Source organism: Alosa sapidissima, chromosome 4 (assembly GCF_018492685.1).
Source record: "Alosa sapidissima isolate fAloSap1 chromosome 4, fAloSap1.pri, whole genome shotgun sequence".
Classification (NCBI taxonomy): Eukaryota; Metazoa; Chordata; class Actinopteri; order Clupeiformes; family Clupeidae; genus Alosa; species Alosa sapidissima.
Window position 1 is genome coordinate 38,602,536 of NC_055960.1, and position 17,844 is coordinate 38,620,379.

The following is a 17,844-nucleotide window of genomic DNA, read 5'->3' on the forward strand; positions in this document are numbered from 1 at the left end:
CTCCGTGCTGTAAGCATCACTAAGTCCTTCTTCCCTCTCCCTCCTTCACTGTACATACACACACACACACACACGTACACACGTACTGTACACACACACAGGCACAGACACACACACTGTAGCATTATAGCATTTTGGCCGAAACTTAAAAACAACAAAATAGGCTATTCCCGCAGACTCTCAGCTTAAAACCAGTGCTAAAGCCATTATACAACACACTCACACACATATACACTCGCACACATATACACTCACACACATATACACTCGCTCGCACGCACGCAGTCACAGACACACACTCAAACAACCACCCCCCTCACAGCCTGCACACATTACACAAACGCAGAGAAACACGCAAGCTAGACCTTCTACAGATGTTCTCGAGACGTTCCTGAGACGTTCTCGAGACGTTCCTGAGCCATTCTGAGCGTTCTCTCTCACAGGGTAGCCCTCAGGCCCTGCGTGAGCACACGCAGGTCTCCATCCTCTGGCTCAGGTGCGGCTCACCTCTGGCTTAGGTGCGGCTCACCTCTGGCGTAGAGCCGGCTCCAAGGTCACACAAGACAGAGGTACGCTCAGAACACACGCTCAGAACACACTCAGAACACACTCAGAACACACTCAGAACACAGCTCATTAAGAGTTTAGGAGACGCAGTCAGAGAGCTGACATTGATAAATAGGCAATTATGCCGGCGACGTACACGTCATACTCGTGACTACAGAGCCCAGACAGAGAGTGACAGCTGCCTGCATACGTGTCTGTGTCTGTGTGTGTGTGTGTGTGTGTGTGTGTGTACGAAACAGAGTGAGTGCGTACATGCGTTTAGGGGGCAAAGCGGTCATTTCTGGCATGCCATCCATCTTTGTGCTTGGCAGAGCTGGGTCACCATCAGTTTAACTGCCAGAGCAAAGCAAAGCACACAGGGGCAAATCACACAGGGGCAAATCAAATCACACAGGGGCAAAGCACATAGGGGCAAATCACACAGCGGCAAAGCACACAGCGGCAAATCAAATCACACAGGGGAAAAGCACACAGGGGCAAATCAAATCACACAGGGGCAAAGCACACAGGGGCAAATCAAAGCACACAGGGGCAAAGCACACAGGGGCAAAGCACACAGGGGCAAAGCACACAGGGGCAAAGCACACAGGGGCAAAGCAAAGCACACAGGGGCAAAGCACACAGGGGCAAAGCACACAGGGGCAAAGCACACAGGGGCAAAGCACACAGGGGCAAAGCAAAGCACACAGGGGCAAAGCACACAGGGGCAAAGCAAAGCACACAGGGGCAAATCAAAGCACACAAGGGCAAAGCAAAGCGTGTGTGTGTGTGCGCATGTGTGTGTGTGTGTGTGTGTGTGTGTGTGTGTGTGTGTGTGTGTGTGTTGTGCCTCCTACTCTTCTCTGCTTGTTCCTCATCCTCCGCCTGCACACGCACGCCCACACACTTATAAGAGCAAGACAGGGAGATAAAAAGAAAAATAGTGTGATAGACAGAGTGAGCTGGAGGAAGAATGAAAGAGGGATAGAGAGAGATGGAGGGATATATATAGAGAGAGAGGGATATAGAGAGAGATAGAGGGATATATATAGAGAGATGGAGGGATATAGAGAGATAGAGGGATATATAGAGAGAGATGGAGAGATAGAGAGAGAGATGGAGCTAGAGAGAGAGAGATGGAGATAGAGAGAGAGAGAGATGGAGATAGAGAGAGAGATGGAGGGATGTGTGTGAGCGTCTGACGGATGAGAGCAGAGCAAGGAGGAGGAGGAGATTCAATTACGGACATTATTAATTAACTCTGAACAAAGAGCACACACACACACACACACACACGCCACACACCACACACACACACACCACACACACACGCCACACACCACACACACACACCACACACACACCACACGCCACACACGCCACACACACACACACACACACGCCACACGCCACACACCACACACCACACACACACACCACACACGCCACACACACCACACACACACACACGCCACACACCACACACACTAGGGCTGTCACTTTTGTGAAAAAATCCTGTTCGATTCTTGAGACATAATTGTTCATTGAATCGATTGTAAAATCGATTTTTCATGTCTAAAGACGTTTCAATTTTCAACGCCAAATATAGGACAATCCACGAACAACTAACAGGCATTAGGACGAACGTAAAGGGGGCGCTTGAAGACGCACAATGGCGTGAAGTTTCGTGCACAATGACAAACAGGAGTGCAACATTCTCGAAAAACAATAAGCAGAGTGGACTGCCATAACATCAGTGAAAAACATTACTGCAGGCTTCAACGTGGCTGCGTTTACAATTAGAAATGTCAAACAATATACGTAGAACTCACGACTGCACAGTTTGCATACCGCTTTGTCCTTCTCCATAGTTTGATATAGCCAAACCCCGAAGTGCTTCCATATCGAACTCCTCAAGTTATTAGGGCGTATCTCTCATGTCACACAGGTTGATCGCGTTGTCCTCAATTGTTTGGCAAAACACCAGCAGCTGATTGAAAAAGCTGTTTCCGGTGCGTAAAATTGGTGGGAATTTTCTTTTTAGCTTTCGCAATGCTTACTGCACTTCGGAATTCTTCGTTATTTTTCTGCTTGTTCCTGAGTTTTGTTACATCTATCTTTTTCATTTGTTTAATTCGTTTAAAATTAATAGTGTACATATTTGGTTAAAATCGATTCCCTATTTTAGTTTTCGAAACTTGTGTTGGTTGGTCCAATCGATTGTGCAATCGATTTTCGAATGTAAAGTGACAGCCCTAACACACACACACACACACGCCACACACACACACACGCACGCACGCACGCACGCACGCACGCACGCACGCACGCACGCACGCACGCACGCACACGCACACACACCACACGCACACACACCACACGCACACACACGCACCACACACACACCACACACACCACGCACCACACACGCGCACACACACACACACACACCACACACACACACACGCACACGCACACCACACGCACACACACACCACACGCACACACCACACACCACACGCACACGCGCACGCACACACACACGCACACACACACGCACACACCACACACACCACACACACCACACACGCACACACACACACACACACACACCACACGCACACACACGCACACACCACACGCACACACCACACGCACACACCACACGCACACACACACACACACACACACACCACACGCACACACACCAGACACACACACCACACACGCACACACACACACGCACACACACACACGCACACACCACACGCACACACCACACGCACACACCACACGCACACACCACACGCACACACCACACGCACACACCACACGCACACACCACACGCACACACACACACACACACACACACCACACACACACACACAGACACAGACACGCACACGCACACGCATACGCACACACACACAAACACACACACTATGTTAATATGGTGCTGCCCCCTCCACACACACACACACACACACACACACACACACAGACACACAGACACACAGACACACGCACACGCACGCACACACCCCTATGTTAATATGGTGCTGCCCCCTCCACACACACACACACACACACACACACACAGACACAGACACAGACACAGACACAGACACAGACACACACACACACACAGACACAGACACAGCTCATTAAAGCTACAGCTACATACACACACTTACATACAGACCTCATTAAGGCTGCAAGTACACACTCTTTCTCAGACACACACACACACACAGAGAGACACACAAAGACACGCACACAAACACACACACAGAATAGTAAACCTTTAACTACACACACACACAACCTTCATGTAACCTACAGCTACACATATACAGCTGTCAGACACACGGCTCGCCACACCAATCACACACAGCCAATATCACACACACACAGCCATCACACTCCAGACCTCCACAGCATCCTGTCTGTGTCTGGCCTTTGCAGCATTTGACAAGAGCAGAAGAGAAGAGGAGAGAAGAGAGAGAGAGAGAAGAGAGAGAGAGAGAGAGAGAGAGAGAGAGAGAGAGAGAGAGGAGGAGAGAAGAGGAGAAGGGAAGAGAGGAGAAGAAAAGAAGAGAGAAAAGGAGAGATGAGAAAGGAAGAGAAGAGAAGAGATATGATCTGAGAAGAGAGAGGAGGAGAGAACAAAGGAGAGGAGAGAAAAGAGAAGAGGAGTGGAAGAGAGGAGAAGAGAAGAGAATAGAGGAGTGGAAGAGAGGAATGGAAGAGAGGAGAAGAGAAGATAGGAGAAGAGAAGAGAATAGAGGAGTGGAAGAGAGGAATGGAAGAGAGGAGAAGATAAGATAGGAGAAGAGAAGAGAATAGAGGAGTGGAAGAGAGGAATGGAAGAGAGGAGAAGAGAAGAGAATAGAGGAGTGGAAGAGGAGAAGGGAAGAGAAGAGAGGAGTGGAAGAGGAGAAGAGAAGAGAAGAGAGGAGTGGAAGAGAGGAATGGAAGAGAGGAGAAGAGAAGAGAAGAGAAGAGAGGAGTGGAAGAGAGGAATGGAAGAGAGGAGAAGAGAAGAGAATAGAGGAGTGGAAGAGGAGAAGGGAAGAGAAGAGAGGAGTGGAAGAGGAGAAGAGAAGAGAAGAGAGGAGTGGAAGAGAGGAATGGAAGAGAGGAGAAGAGAAGAGAAGAGAAGAGAAGAGAAGAGAAGAGTGACAGTGGAGCACTGTGAGGATTCAGCTGATTATTTTTAGCTGAGCTGCACTCACGCCTCACTGCCCCAGCATCCACAGACACAGCATCCCAAACAGACAGACAGAGAGAGAGAGAGAAAGAGGGGGCAGGGGGGTGAGAGAGAGAGAAAGAGGGGGCAGGGGGGTGAGAGAGAGAGGGAGAGAGAGGGAGACAGAGAAAGGGGGCAGTGAGAGAGAGAGGGAGAGATTTGTTGTTCAAATAAGAGAAGAGAAGAGAAGAGAAGAGGAGGAGAAGAAGAGGAGAAGGAGAGAAGAGGAGAGGAGAAGAGGAGAGAGAGAAGGAGAGAAGAGGAGGAGAAGAGGAGAGGAGAAGAGGAGAGAAGAGGAGGAGAGAAGAGGAGAGGAGAGGAGAAGAGGAGAGAAGAGGAGAGGTGGAGAGAGGAGAGAGAGAAGGAGAGAAGAGGAGGAGAAGAGGAGAGGAGAAGAGGAGAGGAGGAGGAGAAGAGGAGAGGAGAAGAGAGAGAGAAGGAGAGAAGAGGAGGAGAAGAGGAGAGGATAAGAGGAGAGGATAAGAGGAGAGGATAAGAGGAGAGGAGAGGAGGAGAAGAAGAGGAGAGAAGAGGAGAGGTGGAGAGAGGAGAGAGAGAAGGACAGAAGAGGAGGAGAAGAGGAGAGGAGAAGAGGAGAGAAGAGGAGAAGAGGAGAGAGAGGAGAGGAGAGAAGAGAAGAGAAGAGGAGGAGAAGAGGAGAAGGAGAGAAGAGGAGAGGAGAAGAGAAGAGGAGAAGAGGAGAGAGAGAAGGAGAGAAGAGGAGGAGAAGAGGAGAGGAGAAGAGGAGAGAAGAGGAGAAGAGGAGAGGAGAGAGGACAGTCTTTGTAGGAACAGTAAAGTCGAGAGGAGAGGGAGGAGAGGAGAAGAGGGGAGAGAAGAGAGGAGAAGAGAAGAGGAGAGGAGGAGGGGAGGAGAGGAGAAGAGAGGAGAAGAGGAGAAGAGAGGAGATGAGGGGAGGGGAGAGGAGAATAGAGGAGAGGAGAGGAGAGGAGAGGAGAAGAGGGGAGGGGAGAGGAGAAGAGAAGAGGAGAAGAGGAGAGGAGAAGAGGGGAGAGGAGAAGAGAGGAGAAGAGAGGAGGGCAGCACATCATTCTCCTCCTCAGGGTCTGTCTCAGTCAATCAGCTTCAGGCATAACTCACCTCAACTCAGCAACACATACACTGTGTGTTTGTATGCATAAGTGTATTTAGCGGTGAGTGAGTGTGTGTGTGTGTGTGTGTGTGTGTGTGTGTGTGTGTGTGTGTGTGTGTGTGTGTGAGATAGACGGGTGGGGAGTATTGATAGTATTTAAAAGGGCTCATTATCACCTTGCACTGAGTGGCCTGATCGATACGTCAGATTAATGTTAAAGAGCCTGTCGGGTGAAAGCCCACTCTCCTCCCACTACCCCCCCACACACTCCTCCCACTAACCGCACCCCCCCCACTCGCCTCCCACTACCCGCACCCCCCCCCCCACTCTCCTCCCACTACCCGCACCCCCCCCACTCTCCTCCCAATACCCCCCTCCACTCTCCTCCCACTAACCGCACCCCCCCACTCCCCTCCCACACACTCCCCAACCCCCATGCACCCCCCCCACGCACTGCATCCTTCAGGTCCAAAGCGGCAGCAGCCAAAACAAACTGGAGCAGACGCAGCACCCACTGCAGGAGGAGAGTACACATACACGCACACTGCAGGAGGAGAGCAGACACACGCACACACACACACACACACACACACACACACTGCAGGAGGAGAGCAGACACACACACACAAACACACACAAACACTGCAGGAGGAAAGCTGACAGACACACATACACCCACTGCAGGAGGAGAGCAGACACACACACACACACACACACACACACACACACTGCAGGAGGAGAGCACACACACACACACAAACACACACACACACACACACACACTGCAGGAGGAGAGCAGACACACACACACACACACACACACTGCAGGAGGAGAGCACACACACACACACACACACACACACACACACACACTGCAGGAGGAGAGCACACACACACACACAAACACACACACACACTGCAGGAGGAGAGCAGACACACACACACACTGCAGGAGGAGAGCAGACACACACACACACACACACACACACACTGCAGGAGGAGAGCAGACACACACACACACACACACACACACACACACTGCAGGAGGAGAGCAGACACACACACACACACACACACACACACACACTGCAGGAGGAGAGCACACACACACACACACACACACACACACACACACACACACTGCAGGAGGAGAGCAGACACACACACACACACACACACACACACACACTGCAGGAGGAGAGCACACACACACACACACACACACACACACACACACTGCAGGAGGAGAGCAGATAGGAGCTGCCACGCACACTACAATCACAACGTCCACAGGCTGCTTTCTACCTCATATCATGTCATTTATATGGGGGGTGTGTGTCTGTGTGTGTGCGCCTGTATGTGTGTGTGCGCGTATGTGTTGTTCCCCTGCCAGAACGTCCCAAAGGGAGAGAAGGGGGTCAGACCGCCCCCTCATTCAACAGAGTAGAGCTCTGGGGGACAAGAGAGAGGGGAGAGAAGAGGAGGAGGAGGAGGTGGAGGAGGAGGAGGTGAGGGGGAGGAGAGGAGAGAAGAGGAGGAGGTGAGGGGGAGGAGGTGGAGGAGGAGGAGAGGAGAGGGGAGAAGAGGAGGAGGAGGAGGAGAGGAGAGAAGAGGAGGAGGTGGTGAGGGAGGAGGAGGAGAGGAAAGGAGGAGAGGAGGTGAGGGAGGAGGAGGAGGTGGAGGAGGAGAGGAGAGAAGAGGGGGAGGTGGTGAGGGAGGAGGAGGAGAGGAAAGGAGGAGAGTAGGTGAGGGAGGAGGAGGAGGTGGAGAGGGAGGAGGAGGTGGAGGAGGAGAGGTGGAGGTGAGGGAGGAGGAAAGAACTGCCCCATGTAGAACAGCAGCTAGGCAGGAGTGACCGACACAGGATCCATCACAAGTCTCTCTCCACACACACACACACTTAGATGCACACAGGTGTGTTGTGTTACTGTGTTACAGGTGTGTTACAGGTGTGTTGTGTTACTGCATGGAGCACCACCATCCCGGTGCACGCCGGTGGGTTTTCTCGACAGTCGATTGGCTGCTTCTCAACTTTCTGACGGAGAGGACGGGAGCAAAGCAACGCAACGGAATCACAATTCACTCCTGCAACAGATGACGTAAGCCCATGTAAACGAGATGCGTCTTCAGCACTACATTCAACACAAGCGTCTGTGAGCACCATTACACCACACTGATGCTAACGCTACTCTTAAAGCAGCAGCACCACTCTCACTACACAGCACTGATGCTAACGCTACTCTTAAAGCAGCAGCACTTCCCCAGCTAGCCCCAATGGTAACCGCCGCTACACTTCCCAGCTAACCGCCGCTACACTTCCCAGCTAACCCCAATGGTAACCGCTGCTACACTTCCCAGCTAGCCCCAATGGTAACCTCCGCTACACTTCAGCAGCTAGCCCCAATGGTAATCTCCGCTACACTTCCCAGCTAACCCCAATGGTAACCTCCGCTACACTTCAGCAGCTAGCCCCAATGGTAACCTCCGCTACACTTCAGCAGCTAGCCCCAATGGTAACCTCCGCTACACTTCAGCAGCTAGCCCCAATGGTAACCTCCGCTACACTTCAGCAGCTAGCCCCAATGGTAACCTCCGCTACACTTCAGCAGCTAGCCCCAATGGTAACCTCCGCTACACTTCAGCAGCTAGCCCCAATGGTAACCTCCGCTACACTTCAGCAGCTAACCCCAATGGTTAGTAGGATGTTTAAATCTGCATTCAGATGAGCATTACCTGCTCTGCGTTTACAGCTTGCACTATGCGTGTGTGTGTGTGTGTGTGTGGGGGGGGGGGGGGGGGGGGGGGGCTGCCCATTCCAGTGATCACACAAACTATTTAATTCTGAGTAGTTCAGTTGGTGCCTCTAACCATCATTACTGGACTGTGAGATTTATGTTCTTGTGTACGGCAGGAATACACTCTCCATCTGACAGACAGCAGGTAAACAGCAGGCCAGCACTGGGGCAGGACCCTCCCCTGCTGCTAATGTTGGACTGGACTGGACACACACACACACACACACACACACACACACCTTCCCATCTCTGCTGCTGCTGCTGATGTTTGGCTGGACTGGACACAAACACACACACACACACACACACACACCTTCCCATCTCTGCTTCTGCTTCTGCTGCTGATGTTGGGCTGGAGTTTGGACTCCCCACTCCTACAGACACAATTAGCAGCAATCTACGAAGCAGCAGTGACCCGCTAAAAATACCCGTGCTCAACAGCACTTAAATACAGGCACGCTGGCGACCTGACAGAGCGGGGGGGTGGAGGAGAGCAGCGCTGCCGGTAAATATGTATCTTACCTGCTGAATTATTCAGCATCAGCAGTGCGGCTCAAATTGAAATGTTGCTTTACCCATGCGGAGACGGCCCAGCCTGCACAAACACATGCAGCATCAGAGAGCTCAGGGGTGTGTGTGTGTGTGTGTGGGGGGGGGAGGGGTGTGTGTGTGTGTGTGTGTGTGTGTGTGTGTGTGTGGGGGGTTGGGGGAATGTGTGTGTGTGTGTGTGTGTGTGTGTGTGTGTGTGTGTGTGTGTGTGTGTGTGTGTGTGTGTGTGTGTGTGTGTGTGTGTGTGGGGGGGGGGGGTCATTTCTCACATTTACAGGCATCAGAGAGCTCAGGGGTGGAGTGGTGGGGGGACTTTCACATGTTTACTCCCCACCCACACACCCTCAAACGGGCTGTAGGTGGGAGAGATAGTGGGAGAAGTACCTGCCGGGGTAATCGTAGTCAGGAGGCGTCTGGCGTTAGCGGCTAGCGCTATCACCACAGTAAATAATGCCCAGGAGCTGAGCGTGCTCAGGCGGGAGACACAGAAAAAATAACATATTTTTTTAATGGGAAAAATGCCCCCTGGCCTCTGGCTCTCATGTGCACGCTGGCCACGAGCGGGTCAGCTTTGATGTCCTTCAGGTTGTTGGCTATTTGCATTTAATAATGAGATTGGTCAGATCAGACAGGACGTGGTTCTGCGCCTCCACCAGACCCAGAGAGAGGGCAGAAACCTGGCCATACACACACACACACACACACACACACACACACACACTCTCTCTCTCTCACACACACACACACACACAGAATCCTCCTGATTACTCTCCCTCTATAGACACACACACACACACTTTCATACGCAGAGTGCTGTAGTGAATGTGTAGTGTGTGTACTGGATGCTGTTGTGTGTGACTGGTGTGTGTGTAGAATAGGGCTGTCGCACAGATACACAACGCAACCAGCACCCAACATGAGTCCACAGAACACACACACACACACACACACACACCACAAGACCAGCACACACATATTCACACACAGTAGGGCTGTCACTTTAAGTTCGAAAATTGATTGCACAATCAATTGGACCAACCAACACAAGTTTCGAAAACTAAAATAGGGAATCGATTTTAACCAAATATGTACACTATTAATTTTATACGAATTAAAACAACTAAAAAAGATAGCTGTAACAAAACTCACAAACAAGCAGAAAAAGAAAATAAAGAATTCAGAAAGTGCAGTAGGCATTGCGAAAGCTAAAAAGAAAATTCCCACCAATTTTACGCACCGGAAACAGCTGTTTCAATCAGCTGCTGTTCTGCTGGTGTTTTGCCAAAAAATTGAGGACAACGCGATCAACCTCTGCGACATGAGAGAGGCGACTGATAAGCCCTAATGTGTGTGTGTGTGTGTGTGTGTGTGTGTGTGTGTGTGTGTGTGTGTGTGTGTGTGTGTGTGCATGAGAGAGACAAGTAATAAGCCCTAATGTGTGTGTAGTGTGTGTATGTGTAGTGTGTGTGTGTGTGCATGAGAGAGATGAGTGATAAGCCCTAATAACTTGAGGAGTTCGATATGGAAGCACTTCGGGTTTTGGGTGAACTATGGAGAAGTACAAAGCGGTATGCAAACTGTGCAGTCGTGAGTTCTTACGTAGGCGAAATTTGTTTGACATTTTTAATCGTAAACACACGTTGAAGCCTGCAGTAATGTTTTCCACTGATGTTATGGCAGCCCACTCCGCTTATTGTTTTTCGAGAATGTTGCACTCCTGTTTGTCGTTGTGCACGAAACTTCACGCCAATAAATCATCAGAAATATTGCTGGCTGGTGCGTCTACAAGTGCCCTCTTTACGTTCGTCCTAATGCCTGTTAGTTGTTTGTGGATTGGCCTATATTTTCCGTTGGAAATGGAAACGTCTTTAGACATGGAAAATCGATTTTACAATCGATTCAATGAACACTTATGTCTCAAAAGTCGAACAGGATTTTTTAACAAAAGTGACAGCCCTAGTGTAGAGTGTGTAGTGTGTGTGTAGGATGATGTAGTGTGTGTGTTGGATGGTGTAGTAGTGTGTGTGTGTTGGATGATGTAGTGTGTGTGTTGGATGGTGTAGTAGTGTGTGTGTGTTGGATGGTGTAGTAGTGTGTGTGTGTTGGATGATGTAGTGTGTGTGTGTTGGATGATGTAGTGTGTGTTGAGAGAAAGCGGAATAGAACATTATATGCCCAATATTCCAATAGGGTCATTCCACGTCAGTTCAACCAGGGCCCACGCACTTAGGTCTCAAAAAATTCTGAAAAAATTACCTGGTGTACCTATGTTACCCAGAAGACACACTGTAAAATTACTCTTATGTAAGATCAATACTTTCCAAGATACAGCCAGTTTTATAGGGGGAGGGGGGTGTCGATTTTGCTCGGCCTCTTTTTTTTGTCAAAGTTCACAAGCCGACAGCGCAAGAACTAAACCATGTAGGAGGCTCAAATTGTGCATGCTGGTACATAAATAGGAATAGTATGTAGCAAAATCGTCACGTTTGGTCTGTATAATCCTGCATGGTCATAGCTGTCCCTCAAAGTTGATACAAATTTTATTGGAGTTTTTGGCTGGGCTCTGTTTAAGCCTTCAGAAGACATATTTTTACTCAACATAGGCTCTTGATTTATTTTTCTTACTGAGATAAGTAGAAACACTCTCACAAAAAACAATGAACAGAAAATAAATCCCTTCAGGGTCTGAACAGCAGACCTCACAAGTCTGAAAAATCATTTTGGTTATCATTTTCAGAGCACCCAAACACCTTGTGGGAATATACAAAGATTTTTTAAATATGTTTTTCTTTATTCTCCATGATCCCTTCTTTTTGAAAACACCAATTTGACTTGTCTTATGCAAATTTTTCTTTTTTATTTTCCACCCTGAACATGGGCAAAATGCCCCATTGACATCAATATGTTTTATATAGAGTCACCACACTGCCATCTGTGGTTGTATAGAGTAACCTGTGGTAGCTCTATACAAAACATATTGATGTCAATGGTGCATTTAGCATTTAATGTTCTGCATTATGTCCAATATTCCAATATGTGGTTTAATGTCCTGCATTTCTCATTCGTGGGTCACTTTGATTGAAAAGTATGATTCTATGTAATGACTGTATGATATCTGTACTGTCCCTGTGTATATCTGTGTGTGACTGTATTTAGAGATAAGCGGGAATATTATGACTTTGCAGTGTTTCAATGTTCTGCATGGCTGCGTCAGTAGCTATCTGCTCCGGATCGCCAGGTTGCCACTAATCAGAGTCTGATTCAGTGTAGTCCACGTGAGATGAGATGACCAATGCCATCTCCCGTCAGCCTGGAAGGATACTTAAACCGAACTATTTCCTTGTCTAGTTAGAGCAGCTGATGGATCTTTAGGTGAAGTCATGCTGTCTCTCCCTTGATGCGCATCGTTGTAAATAAACTCTGTTCCTGATTTTTTATACTATTGGTCTGACTGGGTCTCTATTAAATCTATGGTATCAAAATTACCATCAGTGTGTATAAGTATAGAAACTCTTTTGATCCCGTGAGGGAAATCTGTTGTCTGCATTTATCCCATCTGTGAATTAGTGAACACACAGAGCACACAGTGAACACACAGTGAGGATGAAGCACACATTAACCCCGAGTAGTGAGCTGCCTGCTACAGCAACGCTCGGGGAGCAGTGAGGGGTTAGGTGCCTTGCTCAAGGGCACTTCAGCCGTGGATGTGGGCATGGGAGAGCAGTGCTCAACCACTCCCCCGCCAAACATTTTTCCTACCTAGGCCACGGCTCCCCCCATAGTGTGTGTTGGATGGCGTAGTGTGTGTGTAGTGTGTGTTGGATGGCGTAGTGTCTGTGTAGTGTGTGTTGGATGGCGTAGTGTGTGTGTAGTGTGTGTTGGATGGCGTAGTGTGTGTGTGTGTGTTGGATGGCGTAGTGTGTGTGTAGTGTGTGTTGGATGGCGTAGTGTGTGTGTAGTGTGTGTTGGATGACGTAGTGTGTGTTGGATGGCGTAGTGTGTGTTGGATGGCGTAGTGTGTGTGTAGTGAGTGTGTTGGTTGGTGTAGTGTGTGTTGGATGGCGTAGTGTGTGTGTGTGTGTTGGATGGAATAGTGTGTGTGTGTGTTGGATGGCGTAGTGTGTGTGTGTGTGTGCCTAGCCATCTGCCGCGGCCCCCTGTTTGCGGTGCGTCTGATCAGATTACGGCTGCTTGCCGTGGGATTACGGGCTGTTTTGTAAACAGAGATTTGAAATCTCTGCGGATAACAAGAGCTCAGGGACAGGCCACGCCCCTTTCTAATCCTCTGATGTCCATACAGTCAATGCTCTCAGACCGGCTGACCAGCAAACCTCCTACACACACACACCAGCAGACCTCCGACACACACACACACACACCAGCAGACCTCCGACACACACACACACAGACCTCCTAAACACACACACAGACCTCCTACACACACACACACACACACAGACCTCCTACACACACACACACACCAGCAGACCTCCTACACACACACACACACACACCAGCAGACCTCCTACACACACACACCAGCTCACCTGTCGGTCAACAGCAGACCTCCTACACACACACACACACCAGCACACCTCCTACACACACACACACCAGCAGATCTGTAACCTACAGCTTGGAGTTCAGCACTACATCAGAGGGACCGCTTTATCCAGCCGTGTTGGTACACACACCAACCTCACTAACACACACACACACACACACACACACCAACCTCACTAACACACACCAACCTCACTAACACACACCAACCTCACTAACACACACACCAACCTCACTAACACACACACCAACCTCACTAACACACAAACACACACACACACCAACCTCACTAACACACACACCAACCTCACAAACACACACTAACCTCACTAACACGCACCAACCTCACACACACCAACCTCACTAACACACACCAACCTCACTAACACACACCAACCTCACTAACACACACCAACCTCACTAACACACACACCAACCTCACTAACACACAAACACACACACACACACACACACACCAACCTCACTAACACACACCAACCACACTAAAACACACCAACCACACTGTTACGAGCCCATCAAATGATATGAAATGGTGCAACATAACATACAAAGGCCGTAGAGAAGCGGTGACTGTGCATAACAACTTAATTTAATGAATGATTGTGGTTTGACATAAACGGAGCATGGTGGTACTAAAGCAACGAAAACAGAACAGAAAGGAAACCCTGACCACACACATCTAAAGGGGAAATATGGATCTTGCCTGACTCCCGACCAGAAACAAAAGACATGGTTTGTTGTGAGTCTTCCGGGTCCGCTTACTGCTGTGCTGAACTAAACCTAAACTAAATAACGTGAAAACCCATCACCGAATACCACCTGCTCTAAATATGAATTAACTAAAGACAACAAAGATCAATCCTATATGGGGAACGTGCTTAGGGAACAAAAACTAAATCTACACAAAAGGCTAAACAAAGAACGTAACGTGCCAGCGGGGCACCACGAAGCTGCCCTGCGTCTGCCGACGGGATCGGATGGGAAGTGAATGTGAGAGAGCGCCCAGACGTCAAACAAGGCGTCCTTATAGACGTTGCCCAACCCACAATCAGCACTTGGCGGGACGCAAGATGGCCTGTAGGGGGACAGAAGGAACAGCAGGAGTGTAATGACGCAAGATGGCCTGTAGGGGGACAGAAGGAACAGCAGGAGTGTAAACGCAACAAAGTAGCGCAGCAGCGCAAACACTGTTTAACCCTAAATAGCGTAACACACACACACACACACACACACACACACACACACCAACCTCACTAACACACACACCAACCTCAAACACACACCAACCACACTAACACACACTAGACAGCCATAGGAGTGCAGGTTTGCACACACAGCTATGGCCAATGAACAAAGCCACACACACACACACACACAGTATATTTAGAGGATAAGAACTCTAGCAGAACTCCTGGGTCTGATCTTAAGAATTAGTGCACTTTCCATTGCAGAGTCTTCAATGCATTGAGCAGTGAGCCAGTGTATTCACACACATATGCAACCACACACGCGCACACACACATACGCACGCAACCACGCACGCGCACACACACATACGCACGCAACCACGCACGCGCACACACACATACGCACGCAACCACGCACACACACACAGCTGAGCCCTGGGGCCTCTTTGACTGCAGGCTCCATAGAAAAGTATTTTGGTTGAACAGCGCACACGCACACACGCACACACACACACACACACACACACACGCGCACACGCACGCACGCACAGCTGAGCCCTGAGGCCTCTTTGACTGTAGGCTCCATAGAAAAATATTTTGGTTGAACAGCTCGTCAGACTCCTTGGGAAGGCGGAGCCTCATCAGTGGCTTTGGAGAGCTGAAGGGGACATAATGAAGCTCAATCCAGCCAGCAGAACGACACACACACACACACACACACACAGCTTACTGCCTCCCGCCACGCCGCCTCCAGGCTGCTGCGGTCCTATTTCTGACCTTGATGAATTATCTTTTCTTATTGACAGGCCTTATTGATATCTGTTAAAAGTGCGGGCTGATGGGCTTCTATTGAGATGATTAAATGAGCTGTTGTGGGCTGCCCGGATTAGACCAGCCTCATCTCCCTCCAAAGAAGCAGCAATACCATCGCATTATCGCACACACACACACGTACGAGGCCCGAGCATTATCATACCGAGCAGACGCGTACGTGCGCAGGGTCCTAAACTCCTCCCGCCTCCGTCTCCGGGGAAACCACGCAGCCCCGGCAACTTGCCGACCTACATTCACCTCAGCAACAGACATACACACACGCGATCAAACTCTGTTTACACACACACACACACACACACATGAACTAACTCCACTTCCAAAGACTCACAACGCAGCCACACACACAGACGAGCAAGGCAGGTGCCCAGACAAAGGAGAATGAGAGAGTGTGTGTGTGTGTGTGTGTGTGTGTGTGTGTGTGTGTGTGTGTGTGTGTGTGTGTGTGTGTGTCAGACTCAGGAAAGGAGTAGTCTAGACCTACAGCGTTCGCCTGGTTCCACTGTTACATCCTGCTCTCCATCCCTCTCCTCTCCATCCCACTCTTCTCTTCTCTCTTCTCCATCCCTCTCCTCTTCATCCCTCTCTTCTATCTCTTCTCCATCCCTCTCCTCTCCATCCCACTCTTCTCTTCTATCTCTTCTCCATCCCTCTCCTCTTCATCCCTCTCTTCTATCTCTTCTCCATCCTTCTCCTCTTCATCCCTCTCTTCTCTTCTATCTCTTCTTCATCCCTCTCTTCTCCTCTCCATCCCTCTCTTCTCTTCTATCTCTTCTGGGTCATTCCACGTCAGTTCAACCAGGGCCCACGCACTTAGGTCTCAAACAATTCTGAAAAGATTACCTGGTGTACCTATGTTACCCAGGAGACACACTGTAAAATTACTCTTATGTAAGATCAATACTTTCCAAGATACAGCCAGTTTTACAGGGGGAGGTCGAGAGAGATAGAGAGATAGAGATAGAGAGAGAGATAGAGATAGATAGATAAAGGGAAGGATGGAGAGAAGAAATGGGATGAAAGAGTAGGGGGTGAGATGGAGAGATTAAGAGGGAAAGAGAGAGAGAGGGAGGGGGAGAGAGAGAGGGGGAGAGAGAGAGATAGATAAAGGGAAGGATGGAGAGATTAAGAGGGAAAGAGAGAGGGAGGGAGCACAAAGAAAGCAAAAGAAAAAGAGGAGATGGTCATCGATGTCATCCCTGCTTCCGTCACAAACGCATTAGAAAGCAATTTACCTGGAGACATTTGAAAAGCTACTACAGCCATAGCAGGGAGACATGTTAAGACACACACACACACACACACACACACACACACACACACACACACATAATTGAATAGTTAAAGTGGAGCTGTGAAATGTTGTGTGGAACGTGGCCTGCTGCCCTTGCAGCTCAGCTCGCCTATTCAGGCCACCTCACCATAATTACAAACCATTTCAATTAAAACTCCACAGACGCGACCAACAGTGCGCACACACACACACACACACACACACTTAACGCACGCACGCAAACATGCGCGCACGCAAACACAAGTGCACGCGCACGCACGCACGCAAACACGCAAGCACACACACACACACACACACACACTCACACACACACACACACACAAGCGCAATCACACACGCGCGACCAACAGCACACACATACACACACACACGCACGCGCGCACACGCACACACTAATATCACCCAATACACATGAGGCCTGTCATCTCTGAGTACATCAAGCACATGGGAATGACACTTCAATAGAAAATCACAGACCAATATTCTTGTCAGATCAAAGTGGGTGAGTGTGTGTGTGTGTGTGTGTGTGTGTGTGTGTTAGCATTCAGCACATCTATTCCAAGGTCAATCAGCCTCTTGTGGCTACTGCCACAACCACAGATACTTCACATGATGACACTAGCAGCTCAGCTCCCATACGTGCGTGCACACACACACACACACACACACTCCCCAATGAGGACCCCCCCCCCCCAAAAAAAAAATGAGACACACA

General features: G+C 49.5%; 1 protein-coding gene and 1 long non-coding RNA gene across 16 annotated transcripts in view; one reads left to right on the plus strand and one right to left on the minus strand.

The window, feature by feature from the left end:
* foxj3 (forkhead box J3) overlaps positions 1–17,844 on the minus strand; it is a 103,648-nt gene that overhangs the window by 53,886 nt on the left and 31,918 nt on the right. The gene's annotated exons all lie outside the window — the stretch shown is intronic.
* The window catches only part of LOC121706763, a 23,804-nt gene continuing 7,682 nt past the window's right edge, over positions 1,723–17,844 (plus strand). The window contains exon 1 of the long non-coding RNA XR_006031159.1: positions 1,723–1,742. This is a non-coding gene — a long non-coding RNA (uncharacterized LOC121706763). The remainder of the gene's footprint in view (positions 1,743–17,844) is intronic.